Raw genomic sequence first — 19,356 nt, forward strand, 5'->3', positions numbered from 1 at the left:
GTGAGTGACCTGCAGGACGGTGCTGCGGGCCCCTGGGTCACACTCGAGTCCCTGTGGACACCGGCTCCCCCGGCGCAAACTTCTGCCCCACCAAGGACAGTAAGTTCTGAGTCCAGAGGTTACCTGGGGGATGGGAAGGAGCTTTAATTTTTTTTTTCTTTTGGCGATGTGATCTGCCAAATGATATTTGGAGCTCTTGTGCCTCAACACCTCATTAAAATATTTCCTTTCTGTATTTATAGTGCATTCGACTTACCAATATTTTTATGTACTTACATCAGAAGTCGCAATAATCATTAAATCCAAAGTTAAAGTGTTGGCGATCAAAGTTGGACTTTTGGGTTTCATGAAAGATGCCATTTCTAATGTGCTGTCAGAAAGCACAAAGCTGGGATCATGGATTCAGACCCACAGAAAAGTGTACATCAGGGGTGGTCAACTTAGGCGAGAGCTTGAATAATGTGATTTTGGTTCCCACCTTCAGCTACCAAAAATATGAGGTCTTTTATTTGCTGTCGGGTATCTTTGTGCTGCTCCTTTCCTGTGTGTGTCCGATGTTGATTTAACATGTGTACTGTTACTGAATGACATGTATATGGAAATGACTTCTGTGTATTCTTTTAAGATACGTGTTTAAACAGAAGTTCCAGTTTAAAGTTTGCCTTCCGATTTGCCTTCAGTTTCTTATCTGTAATTAAAAAAAGTATTTGCTTAGAGTCAAATTAATGTACTAATTAGTATCATTCAGTCGGAGATCCAAAATTGGTGCCAAAATTAAATTCAAAATGAACTTCCCTTCCCCACATGTGAAAAAGTAAAGCGTTGGTTTTATGCAAATGATGCTTGCCCCTCCCCTTAAGTGATGATTTTGCCGCAAATCAGAAATCTTATTTCACTAATATCAGAAGGTTCCTTGTCTAAACCTGGCAGAGGAAAGGGAACCTAAGTATAGTCTGTGCTTTATAAAAACATGAGAATGACCTCTTGTTTCTTATGTCGACTTTCTGTTTTATAGCCATTGGAGGCTTCATTAGGGAATTACAGACCCAATTTAAATATGTTTTCAAGGTGAACTGAGCAGCTATTTCCCCTCCAAGAATCGAATTGAGGTGTATTTGCTTTGTAATAGGTGAGATTACAAGTGCGCCTTTAATTAGTGCAGACTAGATTCTGTTCTGCCAAATGAAAATAGGCACTGTGCTGTTGAAGGAGCAAAACTTTTGTGATAATTGAAAATTTTTGCTTGATGAATATGTTGGTAATAGTATAAATTGCTATGTTAAAATATATATTCACTTGTGGAATAGGCAATGCATTCACACTGGAGAAATTCAATAGGTAGAAAATAATACAGTGGACAATATGCCCCTCTCCCTCCATGTCTCACAGCACCTAGTTGTCCTTCCCAGGACCAGGGTTGCTGGCTCCTTGGGTCTATCTTTGCAGACACAGACTAATGTTCATATAAATATTTTGTATATATACTTATTTTTGTCTTTCTGTAAATAAGGACACATTATATATTCTGTTCTGCACCAGTTCCCTTCCCCCCAGTACTAAATCATGGTAGTCTGTATTAGTGCCTAAGGGAGCTGTCTCATTCTTTCACAGCTGCTGAGTACACCATTAAGGATGAACCATAATTTATTTAACCTCTTATTTATTGACATATATATTTATTGACATATATATGTACAATATGTGTATGTATATTGTTTCTGATATTCTGCTGTAAAATTATTATAAAGCATTAGTTTTTGAGGTTTTTAAGTGGATTTCTGTTATTCCCAAAGACCCAAAGTCAGTAGTAACTTGCTTCTTTACATCACATACCAGGAAATAAAAATGCTCTCTCTCCCCAGTGTATGCTGTTTGCTTTTTATACCTCCAAAGCGATCAGTAAGGATCTCTGGCATATTTGCTATGAAGTGTGAGCTGATGATGATTAGTACCTAAAATTATATTCCCCTAATAACAGCTTAGTTCTTTGTTTGAATAAAAGGAAAGAACAAATATAAAATTTTAAGAATAAGCTATATGGCAAAATTCTTGGGAGTTTAAATATTTTTGAACATGTAGAGAAGGCCCATACTTCTGATTAATTTGAAGATGAGGACTGTTTTGTGTTTCATAGAGCTAGTTTGTCATTTGGCAGAAGAAAAATCTCTCCCTTCTGTAGATGATTACCAATATCTCCATATTTTAATGTTGTGAATAATATGGTTACAAACTTTACAGTTTGGAGGTAGGTTATTAATACCTCCTAAGAAAAGAGAATATTTTAAAAATACTTGACTTTGTTCTTGTTCTTAAAATGAAAAATTAGGGTTTCTTAGAGTACTTTTAAAACAATGAATTGTAGAAGTAATGCTAATGCTAAAAATTAGGCTAATGCATTATAAAGTTTGACATTAGTCAATATGAGCTTTTGTATTTCCATTATGCTTTCATTTATTTTTTGAGGGTTATAAGCTAGGATGATCTTTTAAAAAATTGATTTTTTTAAAAAACTGATCCAGTCTTTTAGCATTTAAGGTGTTCTTTTCCTTTGTTATTTGATTCCTGTCCTTGTGCTAATGCTGTCTGTATTTGTTCTTCTTAAATGAGTATTTAGCAGACATCTGTTAATATTCCAGGCACCTTTCTAGGGACTAAGATATAGTGGTGCACAAGGCAGACAGACCTGGCTGTGAGGTCACATCTGAGTTGGGGAGATGGATAAAAAGCAAAGGAACAATAAAGAAGATAATGTCGGAAAGCGATAAGGACTGGGACGTTAATAAAATAGGGCTGCTGTGGTGGAGGAGCAGGGTGGAGATGAGTGGTTTAGATTCAGTGACCAGAGAAGCCTCTCTAGGGTAGAAAGACTGAAGCTGAAATTTGGTTGAGGAGGAAGAAGCTGTGAATTTGGACATCTGGAAGAAGAGTGGCTCAGTCAAGGGCCCTTGCATGCCTAAGGGACACAGGGTCGATGCTGTGGTTGAAGTTGGTGGACAAGAAGAGGGAAGCTTCCAGGAGTGTGCTGGGATTGGTGCATCACGTGTTGTGTAGGTCAAGAAATGTTTACACAAGTGAAAGAGAAATGAGAATGGTGAGGTTTCCCCAGGGGCTGGATGCTCTAGAGGGGCTGGCACAGACCTGCAGTGTGAGGCACTGCCTTGATCACAGAGTAGCCTGTGCCTGTTGGTTAAAAAATACATCGTTAAAGAAATAAACTTGCCTGATGTTGATCAAAGATTCTTTGATTTCAGAGTCTTTCATGTGAATTTTCCAGCATGGCCCTGGCCCTGGCCCTTGACCTTGACCTTACTAAATCTGTTTCACTGTTACACACTCAGATTGTTGCTTTAAGTCAGTTACGTGCCATTGTTCTACAAAATTCAAATATGAAACCTTTAAAACACCTTTTTCCAATAAATTACAGTGATTTCTGAGAGACTTAGTGTGTTTATGTTTGATTTCTGTGGAATAGCCATTTGCCTAAGTGTAACATTTTTGAAGATTCTTTTGCATATTGAATGTCTCAGTTCTTTTGGACAGAGGATAGACTTATGAGTGGATGTAACATACATACTTTATGCAGGTACTTTTATTCTCACAGGAGGAATGTGTGTGTGCTCTATTTTAAGAAATATCAGGAACTTGTGGTATTTCCTCTTCCCAACTTCTGTTTGTCATTCTAAATATATGTTCCTTTATATTAATTGAAGGCCTGGGAAATGAGTTTTATGCCAAGCAATTGTTGTCAAATAAGAATCACTTGACTGACTTTTGGGTTCCTGTTGAATATTAGGAGTTTGTGATTTTATAGAATGAGAGTTTTAAATTTGTTGATTTTCTCTTCTACTTGGTTGATACCTGCATGTAGTAAGTTGTTTCCTGGTAGGATAATTTTATCTTCCAACTTTCTGTCTCAGTTCTATGAAAAATTCGTGTAAAGCATAGTTTTTTTTTTTTTTTTTTTTTTTCTTTTAACTCCTCAGTCTTACCCAAGTAGTCTTTGTCCTTTGTCCTGATGCTTGGAGTGAAAGCTCTTCAGGCAAGCAGCAGGAGTGCAGCACTGTTGTGTTGAATTTAGAGGCTTAGAAGCATGCTACTAACTCCTTTATATTTCTTCTTGTGAACTTTTGAGATTCAGGAACTGCAAATTTGTTTTACATTGCCTAAAATGATAATACATGCATTCTTCTAGTAATATGTTGCTGCTGATGATGTTAAGTGAGCATAACTCATGTTTATTAGCTACTGTTTATGGTTTGATGTGGGAAGTAAAGGAAGAACTTCTGGTGGATAATTTTTTTATGTACTTTTGCCCAGAGGTGAGAAAATCTTGGCTGCTACTCATTCTTCTGGCCGATGAGGTAGACAGAGAGAGCAAATTAGAATCAACATGTGTGCTTAGATTAGAAAATCCATATCCTATTGGTAAGTGGCAGTATCCTGAAGGGCCACTAGGAGGCAATATTACTTCCTGAAGGTGTTTATGGCATGGGTACCTTGGGATACCCAGACCCTTGCTGTTTTCCTCTAACACTCCCCAAAGCAGCTTTCCTAAGGAGTCCCTGAAACCAAGGACAATTGAAATGGTGATAGCAGGAATGTCTGGTGGAAAATAACTAGTGGTGACAGAAGCAGTGCTTCCCATTTCTAATATTAGAAATGCTAACAGGGCTGTGACTTGTAGATATTCTGTGTGTGCTTGTTAAGCAGGGGAAGCTGGAGTGAGGTGAGACTGGCCGCCAGGACTTCAGTGCTACACCCCCTGGAGGTAGCCACTATAAACTAAGTGCCTCTGTAAACTAAGGAATGGGGACTGGGTGCCCGCTGTTCACACACAGTAGGCTTGGAGACCATGGCCATGCCATGCTTCTTGCTTTTGTGTTTGTAGCACAGTGCAGAAGTGAAGGAGGTGAGAATATTTGAGAAACCTCTCCAAAGAAACAAAGTTGGAAGCATAAATTATCTAACTGGAACTTTATCCTGTATTTATTTCTTAAAGGTTCCTGGATCATCAGAGTTTTACTGCTCATGTAAAATTGATTTTTGGGAGAGCCTTATTGTGATTTTGTGGAAGAACTAGGTAGAGCTTAAAACACAAAGCTCTTGTAATAGAAGAATTGAGCATTCAAACAAATCCAAGGAAAGTATAGAATTTGAGAGCCAGAGGTCATTCAAAATGTCTGGTCAACTTAAGTTTACAGATAAAACGAGACCAAAAGGTATCATAATATGCCCAAGAACCTAGTAGTTGCTGACTAGCATCACAAACGTGGTTTGCTGAACCTTAACTGCAGGGTTCTGAGCCCCCTCTAGAACAGCACCATTGTGCTATGCACTTCTGTTTCCCCAGCATTTGAACACACAGCAGGAACCAGGTATTTGTTGAATAAATTAATATCTAAAAGAATTTTGAGAATTTCAGGTTGTCACATTAACTGTGAGATCATGCTTATAAAATTGAAATTATATATAATTTCATGAGCTTCTTGTTAAAAAAAAATAGTGTGTGTTGCTATTAAAACCCAAACTCTTTAAGCATATTAACCAGATAGGCAAGCATAGGTTCAGTGTTTCACTTATTAGCTTGGTACCTTTTGAAGTATCATTTCACTCGATTTTCTAATGGTTGTTCTCTTAAGTATTCCAGTACCTAGTTATTACAGATTTATGTCCTCTATTTGAAAATGTATATACTGTAAAATCAAGCATTGGTTGCCTGAATTGTTTGCTGTTTTCTTAGATGGCTGTATCAATGGTTTCACTATTTTTAAAAAAATTTACAGCCACATAGGGATGTGGTTGTTTAAAACAAATCTAGCTGACCCTGGAGGGGGTTTGGAAATTGTCACTTTCAAATGCTGCTGGTGGGTGTTTCAATTGTAACTTTCCAGGAGGGCAATTTTGTGTTACTCATCAAAAGCCTCAAAAATGTGCCCTGTCCCTTAGTCAGGCATTTCCACCACTAGGAATTTAAACTAAGGGGAAAAAAAATTTAGCTCATGTGTGCAGAGAACAGCGTATCATGGTGGTTCTTGCCTGCGTAGTGTGTGTGCACCACAGTGCTAATGGGAGCTTTTTCTTTCCCACAGTGATTCTTAACTTGTGGGAAGTCCATTTAGTGGGGTGTATCAAAATCTGAAGGGGTGCTCTGTTAAGTTTGGAAAATACTTGCCCCTAGATGCTGGTGGCCTCCACAAAAATGTATATAACAAAACTCCCTCTGATTTGCAAAAATGCTTTTTGGTAACTTTGTTATAATCTACATGCTACTGAAATGCTCCATAATAGGGAGATCGATTAAGTGAATTGTGGTGTACAGAATAATGGAATACTCTTTGTTCATTAACAGTGATGCAGGGAGTATTAAGTAATGTGGAAAGATACTCAGAATTTGCAAACTGGAAAAGGAGATTGCAAAGTAGCAAGTCGATCTAAGTTTTTTGTAATTGTTTGACTTTGGAAGGTATGTATGTACGTGTGTGTTCACAATTTTCTACATACCATGTAGAAAAATTCCAGGAAAATTATATGCCAAATGTTAGGTGAGGTTATTTCTATGTCTTAAAATTGTAGCTGTTAATTCTTTTTACTTTCCTGAATGTCCAATATATAAGGCATGTCATGAAGTAAAGGGACTAGGATCAGATTCCATTGCCATTTTTATGGTGTATGAACTTGGCTAAATTCTGTGTCTTTCCTTTTCTGTAATGTGGGAATGATGGTTCTAGCTCCCGGTGTCTGCAGGTAGTTAAGAGTTTGAAAAATGTTGCCTTAGTCTCACTGACTTGATATATGACTAAAGCCAGTATTATATTCCTAGTAATATAGAATTTCTAAGCAGAATGATTTTTTTCATGTTATATCAACCATCATGAAAAGTATTATAGGGCATTCTGACAGAATATTTCATTGCTTTAGCCTATTGGGAAATATTTTATTGTTATTTACTTTAAAACAGAAATGTTTTTGGTTGCACATACATTTGGTTGTGACTTAAAGACAGTTTTTGTTCTTGAGTGATTTTGAATAACCCTGTGTAAGTTCTTGAAGGTCAAGGTCTGATTTTCCTTTCCTTTTATGGGAATGACAGGTGATTTATTTGGTTACTGTTGAATGCCTTTGCTTTGCCAGACAGTGGGTAGGCATTTTCCTGCCCCTTTAGTGACATATGGGAAGTGACCACTGCAGTTCAGATCCAGGAGGCCTGCCCACTCAATAAATGGTAGTTATCACAGTTAGCAACCAAGTAATCCTCATTTCCTCTCCCGCAATCCTAAACAAAATCTTGTTCTGATGATACTTTTCAGTGAACACAAACATTGCCTCCTACTTACTCAACCAATCATATGAGCAACAGCTAGATCATTTCACCTCGTTGACATTTATGGATGATTTAGCGATTACTTACATTAAACGTGTGAGAATGTCCTAGGTTAATAGTCTTAAAATTGCTACTATATCTTCTGTGAAGGACAGTGTTTCCTGACCTCAAGTAAGACTTCTTCCCTTTTTTAGATTATCTGTTGTTAAATTAGAGAGAATGGGTTCCTCCTAATAAATCTGTGATGCATGGAATTCACAGATATACTACATAAGAAATCCCAACACATGATCTTACTGAGAGACAAGGGCAATAAAGCATATTTTAAAATAATGTGTGCATTTGCCAGTATATAAAAACTATGTTAGTTCTGTAATTATGTATTCAGACAAAATTTTTAAAGTTGGCAACAGTTGTAAATGGTATATAATTTGTTCATCTGTAGTATGTACATACACAAGTTTAATGATTAAAAATCATTAAATTAATGATTAGTAATCATGAAAGAGACATCTTGGAACATTTGTGACAAACACACCTTGCACTTTATTTCCTTATACAGCAAATAAAAGAAGGTGAAAAACTCATCATGAGAGGTTCAGTCCCATCACAGGTTGGGGCCACCACCAAGGTCAACGCCTGATTCTTTGTGTATGTCCCATTTTCTGTCATATCATTGCTTTCCATGGCCCATTTACTCCCCCTGCCCAGCAGTTAGCTGTCTTTGGGGGGATGGGTTCTGGTCATGAATAAGCACTATTTCTCTAGGTGAGCTGCACTGAGTGGACTTGCAGACAGGGACCTGTGGGCTAGACACAGGACCTAGCCAGCTCACCCTTTCCCGAAGGCCAGCCTCAGTAAAATTGCAGATGACTCTGTTTTGGAACTTTTCAGCTCGCTCACAGTCAGGCAAAGCCGTGAGTGCTGCACTCATGCATGCCTCGGGCTTGCTGCTGGGATGAAACCCTCAGATGCTTCCGGGGGCAGAGGATTCACAGCAACTGCTGAAGTGGGTCTGATTTGCCTTCTGTCTTTTGCTTGTGACAGAAACCATTAGAAATATTTCACATTCTTTTTGGCTTTTAAACAGGATAGATAACAGTGACGCTCTAGATGATAAACGGCAATGGAAACTCGTCTGATTTGGGGGACTGCCATAGTTTGGAGTTTGAATGTCCCCCAAAGGCCCATGTGTGATAGGCTTGGTCCCCACGGTGGTGGAACCTTTAAGAGGTGGGGCCTCATGAGAGGTCTTTAGGTCATTGAGGATGTGCCTTGAAGAGGGCTGTGCGAGCTGGCCCCCACCCTGTCTCTCTCACTTCCTGGCCATGAGATGAGTGGTTTTGCCCCTTTATGTCTGCCCACGATGCTTTGCTCCCTTGCTCCAGGCCCAGAATAAAGGAGTAAAATGATGAGAGACTGGAACTTCCAAAACATGAGCCACTGTAAGGCTTTTCTCCGTAAGTCGATTATCTCAAGGAATTTGTTATAGTAAATCGAAAGCTGACTAACACAAGACCCAGTAAGGAAAGATGAGAGAAGCAGAAAGCTCTAGGGCAGTGCAGCAGTGGGTTGCTGCTGTGTGGGATGTGGAATAGGTATTTCTAGAACTTCGAGATTTTGAATTTTAAGTGTTCTGTTTTGGAATAGGGAGATAATTCAGTGTTTTTGTTTTTTTAAATATATTTCAAGTAAAACATATTTCAAGTGAAACATCTAAAGGCATGGCCCACAAATTATCAATTTTAAACTATGTTGTATAACATTTCCCTGGCCGTATTTTCCCTCATTTTTTTTCATAGCCAAGGTCACACTGGATATTCAATTTTGTTCCCCATTTTGTCAGCTAACATTTTATGAAATGTTTGCCCGTGGCTATGTAATATTCTATTCATGAATGAACCATAATTTGAGCATAAGTTGTTTTCAACTTTTTAAATTCATAATTAAGAACACAGGTTTTGGAAGTCTTTGGCATAAAGCTGTTCCCACCTGCTTCAATATATTAGTCAGCTTTTCATCAGTATAATGAAATACCTGACACAGGCTGCTTATGAGGAAGAAGAGGTTTATTTAGCTTATAGTTCTGATCATTTGGGCGTGTGGTGTTGGCACGGGCTCAGTTCTGGTGTATCAGATCACAGTGGAGGTATGTGTATGTGGAAGAGCTTTAATCACCAAACAGCGCTGGAGAGAGAGATTGGGATCCCATAACTCCTTCAGAGGGCTTGCTCTTAATGACCCATGATCTTCCTGTAGGCCCCAACTCTTGAAGGTTCTGCCTACTATTACCACCAGCTTGGGGATCCAGCCGTCCCACCCCAGTGGACCTTTGGGGAGCAAAGTAAACCATATCCAAACCATAGCATCCAGTAAGTTTCAACTTTTTACCTTATAATTGGCTTACTGAGTTATAAAATTAAATATTTTTAAGACTTTTGATAGTTTGTATCATTTTGTTCCACATTTATTTGAGTAAGAGGAAATTATTGGTTCATTTTATTAGCTGTTTTTTGTTGCTTTGTGAATTATTTGTTTTCATACTGGCTCATTATATTTTTAAAAGTAGAAATATTGTTTTGAAAATTAGAAAGGTAAAAATGCTTCTGTTATAAAAATTAAAAAAGTTCAGAGAATATTAATAAAAATTTTTTAAAATTCAGTTTCAGCACTCAGGCAACTCCAGATAACATTGGGGTTTTTTTGTTTTTTCTAGGTTAATTTCTATGCATATGGATATACATCTTTAACATATATACCTCCAAATATATTAAACCATGAGTTCAGTTAGATAGTTTGTATAACATCATTTAAAAAAGTGAAGATAATCATATTGCGTGGTACATAATTGTGCATTATATTCTATTTATAAACCCATCCATTTTTTCAACTTGTTCAACAAGTATTTCCTGCACACTCTTTGTGTGCCAGGCAGGTTTTCTAGCTGCTGGGGGCATAATGCCACCTGTGGAAGAGGGTCTTTGCTCTCATGGAGCTTACCTGCTAGTTGGGGAGGATGGACAGTACCCAAGGAATTGTGCACAGAGCTGCCTGCGGACATTGATGAGTGCCCTGGAGGACGCGAGGCAGGCCGCTGTGGCGAAGGGTGAGGACAGTGTGGTTGTGTTGTGGGACTCCGGGGAGGTGGGCAGGGAACAGTCCTCCTTCCTGGAGTGGTGGGGAGAGGCCTTTCTGAGGAAGTGAGTGCTCATTCATACTCCGCCATGGGGAGAGCCAGGGATAGACGCTCCAGATGTGGAAATGAAATGCACAGGCCCTGAAGCAGGTGGGGGAACCAGGCTGGCGTGTGAGGACTGGAAGGGGGCTGCAGTGGCTGGAAGGCTGGGAGGGAAGGAGAGAACCTGTGCAGAAGGGAAGGCAGGGTCTGCAGGGTCAGGAGAGAGTGCAGTGAGATGCGGAGTCCACCCCACAGTTTTAAGCTGGACAGGGACATGGTCCAGTGGGTACTCTTAAAAGATCACTGGCTGCTGTGAGCAGGATGATTGGGTGGGGAGCAAGAATAGAGGCCAGAGGAGAGTTGGTAGCACTTCAGGCAAGAGAGGTGGGTATGGTTGATTTGGGGAGATAGTGGTGAAGATAGTGGGTCGTATTTGGTTTCATAATGTGTTTGTGTCTGGAGCTGCAAGGGCTTAGGGAGCAGGCTGCTGGTGAAGGACGGGGAAGAATTAAGGATGATAGCTGTGATTTTTGTCTGAATAAGTGGCAGGGTCATTTTTTGAGGGTGTAGACTAGGGAAGAACAGGTTTAGGGTACTGTGAATCAAGAATATGTTTGGGTAGAAGTTCAGAGAACCTGTGAGACTTGGAGGTGAGAAACTGTACATTCAGAAAAAGGCTGGTGGAAAGTTGTATGTACATCTGGGGAGAATTTGAGATAAACTTAAAAATCCATACCTGTAGATTTTATTTAAATTAACATGGTCATTTGAGAAGTCATCAAGAGTATAGGAAGATGTGGCCTGAATACATGTGGAGGTGTCGTTTTCATCGAGCCGGAAGTGTGGACATGCAGGTTATTTCTTCTCATTTATGTTGTGGATTGTATTTCATGAACATCTTCTTTGCAGTCTTGTCTGTTATCTCCTGAGGGACATTTCCCAGAAATGGCTTATAAATTGCATATGAAATGCTTGGCTCAGAACCTGGCACATAGTGAGCTCAATAAACGTTTGTAGTCTTGTCTTGTCATCATCGTTGTCGTTACTAAGTCACAGACTCTTGATTAGCAAGACATCATAATGTAATGACTTAAGAATTTAGACCCTAGAGTCTCAATTGCAAGCCTGAGTGCAAATTCTAGCTTTGCTTCTACAAGCCCTGGACAAGTCATGTAATCCCTGTTTCCTCATGTATGACATGTGAAAGACACTCCTGTGAGCAGTCACCCCCCCCCATGGAGCAGCTGGTGGTGTCACTTTACACAACTGCAGATTGGGTTCTTGGACATCCACAGTCTCCTTATTAACCTTTTCCAGTTGGCAGTGGAAGTAGGATTTCACGTGGTTTTTATGGCCATTGCCCTTTGATGTTTCTTAGTGTGTGAATCACATATTTTTATTTCTATTGATGGTATCCATCTTGCTTAAGCACTTTTTTTTTTGCTTATTTCTATGTACTAAGTATGTTGACACTTCATATTTATTGCACATGTTTTTCTCAAGGTAAAAAAAATCTTCATTGTGCTCAGTGAGCAAGATGGTTATGTATGACAGGATATATATTACACTCTAAGGATACTAGGGGAAGTTTCTGGAGGGATGAGCTGAGGTTTTTTGTGTGTGTGTTGTTGTTGTTTTGTTTTTCTTTTTTCCCCAGCAGTATAGGTGGAATGCAGGGATACTCTACCATATAGCTTTGTTCCCAACCCTTTTTATTTTTATTTTTGAGACAGGGTCTTGCCAGGTTGCTGAGACTGGGCTTGAACTTGCAATCCTCCTGCCCCAGCCTCCTGACTAGCTGGAGTTACAGGGTGCATCCCATTATGCAAGGCTGTGAGCTGAGCTTTGAAGAGCAAGTTAATATGTTGATATTTATGAAAGGGACAAGGAAGAATGGATTGGGAAGGTTGTCAGGATAGAGGAATGACCTCAAGTCAGATCCTGGCTTGTAGGTGAGATTTGAGCCCAGGGACAGTTAGAGGAGGTGGGCAGAGATGGGATCAGCATTTAGGCTGGCATGAAACAGTGAAGAGTCTTATACCATAGTCAAGTTGGGACCTTTTCCTGAAGGCCACGGGGAGTTGTGGAAGATCTTGGGTGCGTGAGTTTGACATTTTTGTGGTGGGAGGGATTGGCCTCCCAAGTCCAGTTGGGAGCACTGCAGTCAGTGCTGAGGGAAGCAGTCCAGCCTGGCTCAAGTCTGGAAGCTTGTCTTCTTCCCCTAGTAAAGTCCAAGCGGTGGCGTAGACTGTGGTTATGATCAGAAGCACCCTTCATGCTCATTCCACTGTGTCCTTTCTGTGCAGTTTCGTGATTAAACTGGAATAGTGAGAAAGCATTCGGTGTATTTAAAGCTCTCACAGGTTCATTGCCCTTACTTCCAGTCTCTAAGTGTTCAAATGGCCCTAAGTGTGGGTGGTAGTATAAATAGGGAGTAGCTTGTCCTTGGAGAGACAGGATAGGAATTCTTGGAGTAAGATTTATATTGAAGCAGGAATGTATAAAGATCTGGGTGGTAGTAAACCAACAATAATGATTGTGTTTCATGTTAGTGACATCTTAATGTTAGATCATTAGTAATTTTGCAGACTTAAAAATGAATCCTCCAATTTAACAGTACTAGAAGACAGGATTTTAGATGCCGTTTATCTGATAGAGTGAGTAGACAAGAGTTGTCCCTCTGTCTCCTCCAGTCTGTATTTATCCATCTTGTGTTACCATTGTCATCATCTTATTTTGGACCCTACAATTACCTCCACCAAATTTATTTTATGGGGTTAACTTGTTGGATTAATTTGCTCACGTCTTCATTATTACCTAAATATGGCATATTTGCTATTTTGCCCACTTTTTTTCATCTACAGATTTGGTGACTGTAATCCCTTTAACTTCATCCAAGTCATTAATGAAAATGTCAAGAACAGCAGAGCTGTATCGCATCTGTCTCTTACCACTTTTGTCCTGTCGATGTAAAGATTCACACTGTCTTTGAGTAAGGTTAATCATGTGGAGAGAGCAGCCCTTTTACTCTGTTTATACAGCCTGAAGTTTTTCATCTTGTTTATAAGCATCTTTTGAGTGTTAGAGAAGATCTCATTCCAGTCAAAACACATTTTGTCTGTTTCTGACCCTTGCTTTCCCAGTTCAGTATCTTGTCAAAGAAGAAGGTGGCAAATGAGTGCTGGTGTGTGATCCTCTTCCAAGATCCCTTACTTATACTTCTATAATCTTATCCAGGGTCAGTGTCAGGCTTGCAGGCCTCTGGGCTGTCGCACCTGCTCTCCTCAAAGGATAACCCTCTCTCAAGTAGTTTGACCAAATGTCGATTATTTCAGGTTCTCTTGTTTTTCCTTCTCTGTTTACTCTTACATAGAAAACTCAGTTGAGCCCAAGGTAAGGTATGGTGCTGCCACCTGCTCAGAAGTTGTAGACCTTGGTCTGAAATTAAGTGTGTTGTTTTAGCAACTGCTCCTGCTGCTTCCCTCTCTCCCTCTTCTTTTTGAGAAGCATTTATAATCTAAAATGATGCTTATGATTTTGAGGTCTGGGATTAAATAATACCATAAAGAAAAAAAAATTGAGTTCTTTTGGAATGGAAGAGTTTTCAGATTCTGACCCCAGGGAATGTTACAACATTCAAGCACATTTTGGTCAATATCTGTGCACTGAAATATAAATTTTAAAACAGTTTATATTTTAAGATTCAGCAGCAAGATGAGATTTTTATTAATTCCAGTGCATTTTGAGACAGGTTGTTAACTGACACCCCAAGAACTGCATTTGGCCTGCAAATGTGTTTTGTTTGGCTCACATTTATTTATTTATTTATTTTTTCTGTTGGAATTGGTTCCCAGCATTTAAAATTAAGGAGATTGCACATATAAAAAAGAAAAACAACAAAATCCTTCTTCCATAGGGAGTCTTTAACAAGAGGGAAGAATTTCTGGAAACATCCCCAATGCCTGAAAGTGAGGGGGTTACTCTGCCTCCCACTTCAATCTAAGTCTGTATAGTCGAACAGGAAGGGAGGGAGGAAGGGAGGAAGGAAGGGAGGAAGGGAGGAAGGAAGGAAGGGAGGAAGGAAGGAAGGGAGGAAGGGAGGGAGGGAGGGAGGAAAAGCAGCAGTAGCCTAGATTTTTAAAAAACATGGTAGCTCCATGACCACATTGCACCCTGTTCCTGCTTGGTGTAAAATAGACAGGGAGCTAGCTATAGGCTGCCTGTCTTGACACATCACGTGGCCACTTGCACTCACTTCATCTGGCTGGCTCAGGGAGGATCTGTGGGTTTGCACCTGCTGAGTTGAGAGCTTAACCCATTAAAGCATGCATGGAGTTGGAAGGGGAAGAGTAAGAAAGACAGCAGTTGTTTTCCACTTTGCTTCCTGAACACAGACTGTCTGATCTTTGTCATGATGTGAGTGTTGCAAGTGCTTGGTCAAGCAGGTGGTATGCGCCCCAGTAACATCACCCTGGACAGGGTTGGGGGAGAACACATTCCTGATCGGTCTATAGCTGCCAGTTTCTAGAGGTGACATACAAGATGTCCTAAAAATAAAGCAACCATCGGTTTGTTTCATGGCAGTGACATGTGAAGTAGGGAGAGCAGACCTTGGATCATAGTGGACTCCAGAGCTGAGGCCTGGGATGCTGGGTGGTTTATCTGACTGAAGCCCCTACCTGCCACCTCAGTGGTGGACTAGGCCCAGGAGCACAGGACTCCTGGCTCCAATTCAGTGGGTTTTCTGTTCTGCCTTTGACAGTTTAGTGCTGTGGTTCAGAGCTGGGGTTTAGGCAGAAGCAGGGGGATCTGACCCAGCTGGATCACCTCTTTGTCCTTAGTTCATTATTTTAAAAAGAGGGAGAATAGCGATACTGACCTCATAGCATTGTTATGGAAATTAAATTCAATATCACATTTAAAGAATGCAGAAGAGCACTGGCTGCGCCTGGGTTGTAGCTCAGTGGTAGAGCACTTGCCTAGCACCTGTGAGGCACTGGGTTTGAGCCTCAGCACCACATATAGATGAATAAATTGATAAATAAATAAAGGTAGAAGAAAAGAAAAGCACTGGCTGAGTGCTGGACCCGACCCGACAGCTTGGTCACCCTGAGAACAAAGAGGCAGGATTCCCCCAGAAAGGAGGAGAGGTGAGAGGAAGTTCGCATTTGGACAAACGTCTGAGCTGTTGGTGGGACAACCTCCTCCTATTTGGCCTGGAACTTGAAAGAATGGTAAGGGTCAGAGATACAGATACTGTTTGAAGCCAAGCAGCTCGTTGTGGAAGGTAGATGATGTGAGGCCCTTGTAGGAGGTAGGCAATGAATCAAGAAGTAATTGAAGTTACTTACAGCGGAAGTGACGGGGACCGAGGCAGAGGAATGGAAATGGAAATAGAACAGGGGAGAATCGGAGCACATTTGGGAAGTAAAATTGACTAGTAGGTGGGGACGGTGAGGAAGGAGGCATCAAGGATGACCCAGGCTTGTGTGACCCAAAGACAGAAGTGCCATGAGCCGAGCCTGGGGCACAAGAGAGCAGCTTTGGAGGGGAAAGTGAGTTTCCTGTTGCATATGTGGAGTTTTTAAGAATCTCACATACCCAGGTGGATACATGGCATCAAAACATTTTGTCCTTCCTGAGGGGACCTGCCTTGAATGGATCTGTATAGAAAAGTAAGAACTTATCCAATAAGTGGTTAGTCTGTAACTGGGAAGAAGCCCCTTCTGGAGCACAGATCTGGGAGCACTGCATTCTGAGCGGTGGTTAAAGCCCTGAGAGTAGATGGGATTGTTCAGTGAGGGAACTATGGATGCAAAGAGTGAGCGAGCCGCTGGGAAGGAAGGCAGCCCCACGGCTTCTGGAGTCAGGGAGGGAAGGAAGGAATTATTCAGTGCATTTGGTTGGGATAAGCCCTGATCACTTGGGGGAGGAATTCCTGACTCATACCATATGCCCAAATTAATTTTATGAGGATTATAGCTTAAAATGTTAAAAGCCTTAAATGTACTTGAAGTTAACATGGGGGACAGTTTATATAGCCTTAAGACCTTTGGTCAGAAACTATTGAGGACAAAATTGAGAAATGTGACTTAAAGAAAGTGGACTTATGGGAAAGTAGGAATGCAACTGGGAAGTGGATCTGTCAGGTCGATAAAGAGCTAATATGTGTATTGCGATAGTTCTTCCTCATCAAGCAGTAAAGAAGAGATTAATGTTCAGTTAGAAAGATAGGCAAAAGGTAGAATACATAGTTCACAAATAAGGCATTGCAAGTTCAGTAAGCATGCAAAATAAAGGAAATGCACTTCGTACTCAATAGTTAGAGGGGATTTTTTAGAAAAGGACAGTCCTTGGTTTCAGGGACAGAGTAGAGAAACAAATATAGGTTGAGCATTCCTAATCAAAAGTCTAGAATGCTTCAAGACCTGAAACTTTTGGCATGTTCACATAATGCCACAAGTGGAAAATTCCACACCTGACCTCTTGTGGTGAGTTGCAGGTACACTAGAATTACCTTCAGGCTATGCGTGTAAGGTGAACGTGAAAGCATAAATGAATTTCACTTTTAGATCTGGATCCCGTCCTCAAGATATTTTATTATATACATGCAAATGTTTCAAAATGCAAAAAAAATCCAAAATCTGAAACATGCGTTTTAGATAAAGGGCACTCCACTTCTACTGAGAAATGGAGATGCTCCTGATTCTTTTTGAAGGTAAGCTTTTATCAAGCTTGTTTTCTTTCTTTTGAGACACAGATTTATTTAAGAAAGCAGATACACATTCAGGGAAGAAAGTGGACCATCTCCAGAGGGAGAGGCAGCCTGTCATGCTTTCTTGCATATTGAAGATGTCTTGGAGAAATGTTCTTCAGGTTGTTTAACAATAGTGTTTCATCCTTGTAATACTAGAAACAAGTTCACTCATTTGATAGACATGTATTAATATTTATTGAGGCCATTGCATGTTAGTCATGCTTATAGCATGGTTGAGGTGAAAGATGAGTAAACAGATAAGAGTAATAGATTGTTCCAGCAAGTCCTGAAGGTTAAGAAAAACTGGAAGTGTGTGGGTCACTGCAGGGGACAGTCTGTGAGGGCCGCGGTTTGCAGGGAGGCCTGAGACCTAAGGGAGTATGGAATGTTTGGAGATGTGCTGTGGTATGGAGGAGGCCTGTGGGGGCCATTTGAAGAGTTTTGTGTACCACATGTGTTTTGATCAGTCTTTTCACTGCTGTGACCAAAAGACCTGACAAGAACAGTTTTACTGGAGGAAAAGTTTTTTTGAGGACTCAGGGTTTCAGAAGGCTTAGTCCAGAAATGACTGACACTGTTACCCTGGGCCCTGAGGTAAGGCAGAACACCATGGCAAAATGGTATAGAGGAGGAAGGCAGCTCAGGATATGATCATGAGGAAGCAGAGAGAGAGAGAGAGAGAGAGAGAAAGAGAGCGAGCTTTGCTTACCTGGGACAAAGTATATACCCTAAGACACGCATGCCCCCAGTACCCACCCCATCCAACCACACCCTACCTGCCTATAGTCATTACCCTGTTAATCCATTCAAGTGGATTAATGTATTGACAAGGTTAAGGCTGTCATAACTTGATCACTTAGCTTCTTAACTTTCTTGCATTATCTCATGTAAGAGCTTTTGGGGGACATCACAGATTCAGACCATAATTACTTGGAACTGGAGTTTCAGGTCAAGGCCTTGGGACACCTTCAAGGAATATTGAGCACAGTGGTGATGTATTCAAATTGGTTTTGACATTCTGAGGTTGATGATGGATGGGCTCTTAAATTAACAGGGAAGCCTTTGTTGCAGTGAAGATAAGCAAAACTGACATGTAAAACAAAACTTCTAGAAGATGGTATTTAAAAAGTCCCTAGGCAATGCAAAGAAAGTAAGAAAAAAATTAATAAGCACATTCTGTTTGAATCATAGACCAAAATGTTTTTTTGAGGAATGGATATCCTAAAGTCTCTAAAGTGATAGTTAAGTGTATATGACATGGCAAGAGTTAAATTTCCATATTATTCTCCTGCATGCAGAGTGCACATTACGGTCTGGTAGAGTGGAATGAATCTCTCAGCAGTTGCGCTGTCCTGCACCTCAGGTTCCCAAACATTCTCGGTGCACATGCCATAGTGGTTCACGATCAGGGTTTGTTATTTATTTATTTATTCATTTATTTGTTTATCTTTGGTACTGAGGAATGAACCTGGGGCGCTTAACCACTGAACCACATCCCTCAGCCCTTTTAATATTTTATTTAGAGACAGGGTCTCACTAAGTTAGTTAAGCCTTCACTAAGTTGCCGAGGCTGGCTTTGAACTCCCGATCCTCCTGCCTCACCTTCCTGAGTCCCTGGGATTACAGGCATGTGCCACCTCATTAACAATTTTCAGTGCCCCCAGTCAAAAGAATTGCTAACACCTCTTTATGAAGCAGTTAGGTCTAAACAACTTAATAAGTATTTATGACCTAGCACTTTAGTAGCAATTTGAAAAGTAATTCAAATCAACTTAAATGGGAAAATAATATTTTTATTTTATTCTTTAAAAGCTGCAATCACTGGCAACCTGTGAACCTATTGGGTTCTGCATACTTTCTCAAACTTTGAAAACAAGTTGGACACCACCAGCCTCTTTTTCATTTCTGCTTTGATTTTTACGTGGCCCTTGTGTTTTCTTCTGAGCAATTACCAACTCCTCCCCATTTCACCAAAGGTGTGCCGTCACTGCAAGAATATAACATAACCAAATGTTGAAACTGTGAATCTACCTTGAGCTAAAGGTTCTCACAGTGTTGGACATTAGTTGCTTTGTTGCCTTCAAGAATTTTAAAATATCT

The 19,356-nt window shown here is 40.3% G+C and overlaps 1 protein-coding gene and 1 long non-coding RNA gene across 6 annotated transcripts in view; one reads left to right on the plus strand and one right to left on the minus strand.

Moving 5' to 3' along the window:
* The window catches only part of LOC306663869, a 408,598-nt gene that overhangs the window by 369,667 nt on the left and 19,575 nt on the right, over window positions 1-19,356 (minus strand). The window lies entirely within an intron of this gene.
* The window catches only part of LIFR (LIF receptor subunit alpha), a 71,394-nt gene that overhangs the window by 394 nt on the left and 51,644 nt on the right, over window positions 1-19,356 (plus strand). Inside the window, exon 1 of one of the 4 annotated variants that reach the window (XM_079144450.1) lies at window positions 7-10,427. The exons of 2 other annotated variants lie outside the window; for them this stretch is intronic. The gene's annotated coding sequence lies outside the window, so the exon portion shown is untranslated. Of the gene's footprint in view, window positions 1-6; window positions 10,428-14,589; window positions 18,667-19,356 lie in introns of those variants that run through there. One more of the 4 variants, XM_079144449.1, reaches the window with a different exon arrangement.

The sequence above is a fragment of the Sciurus vulgaris genome, assembly GCF_902686455.1.
Source record: "Sciurus vulgaris genome assembly, chromosome: 6".
Classification (NCBI taxonomy): domain Eukaryota; kingdom Metazoa; phylum Chordata; class Mammalia; order Rodentia; family Sciuridae; genus Sciurus; species Sciurus vulgaris.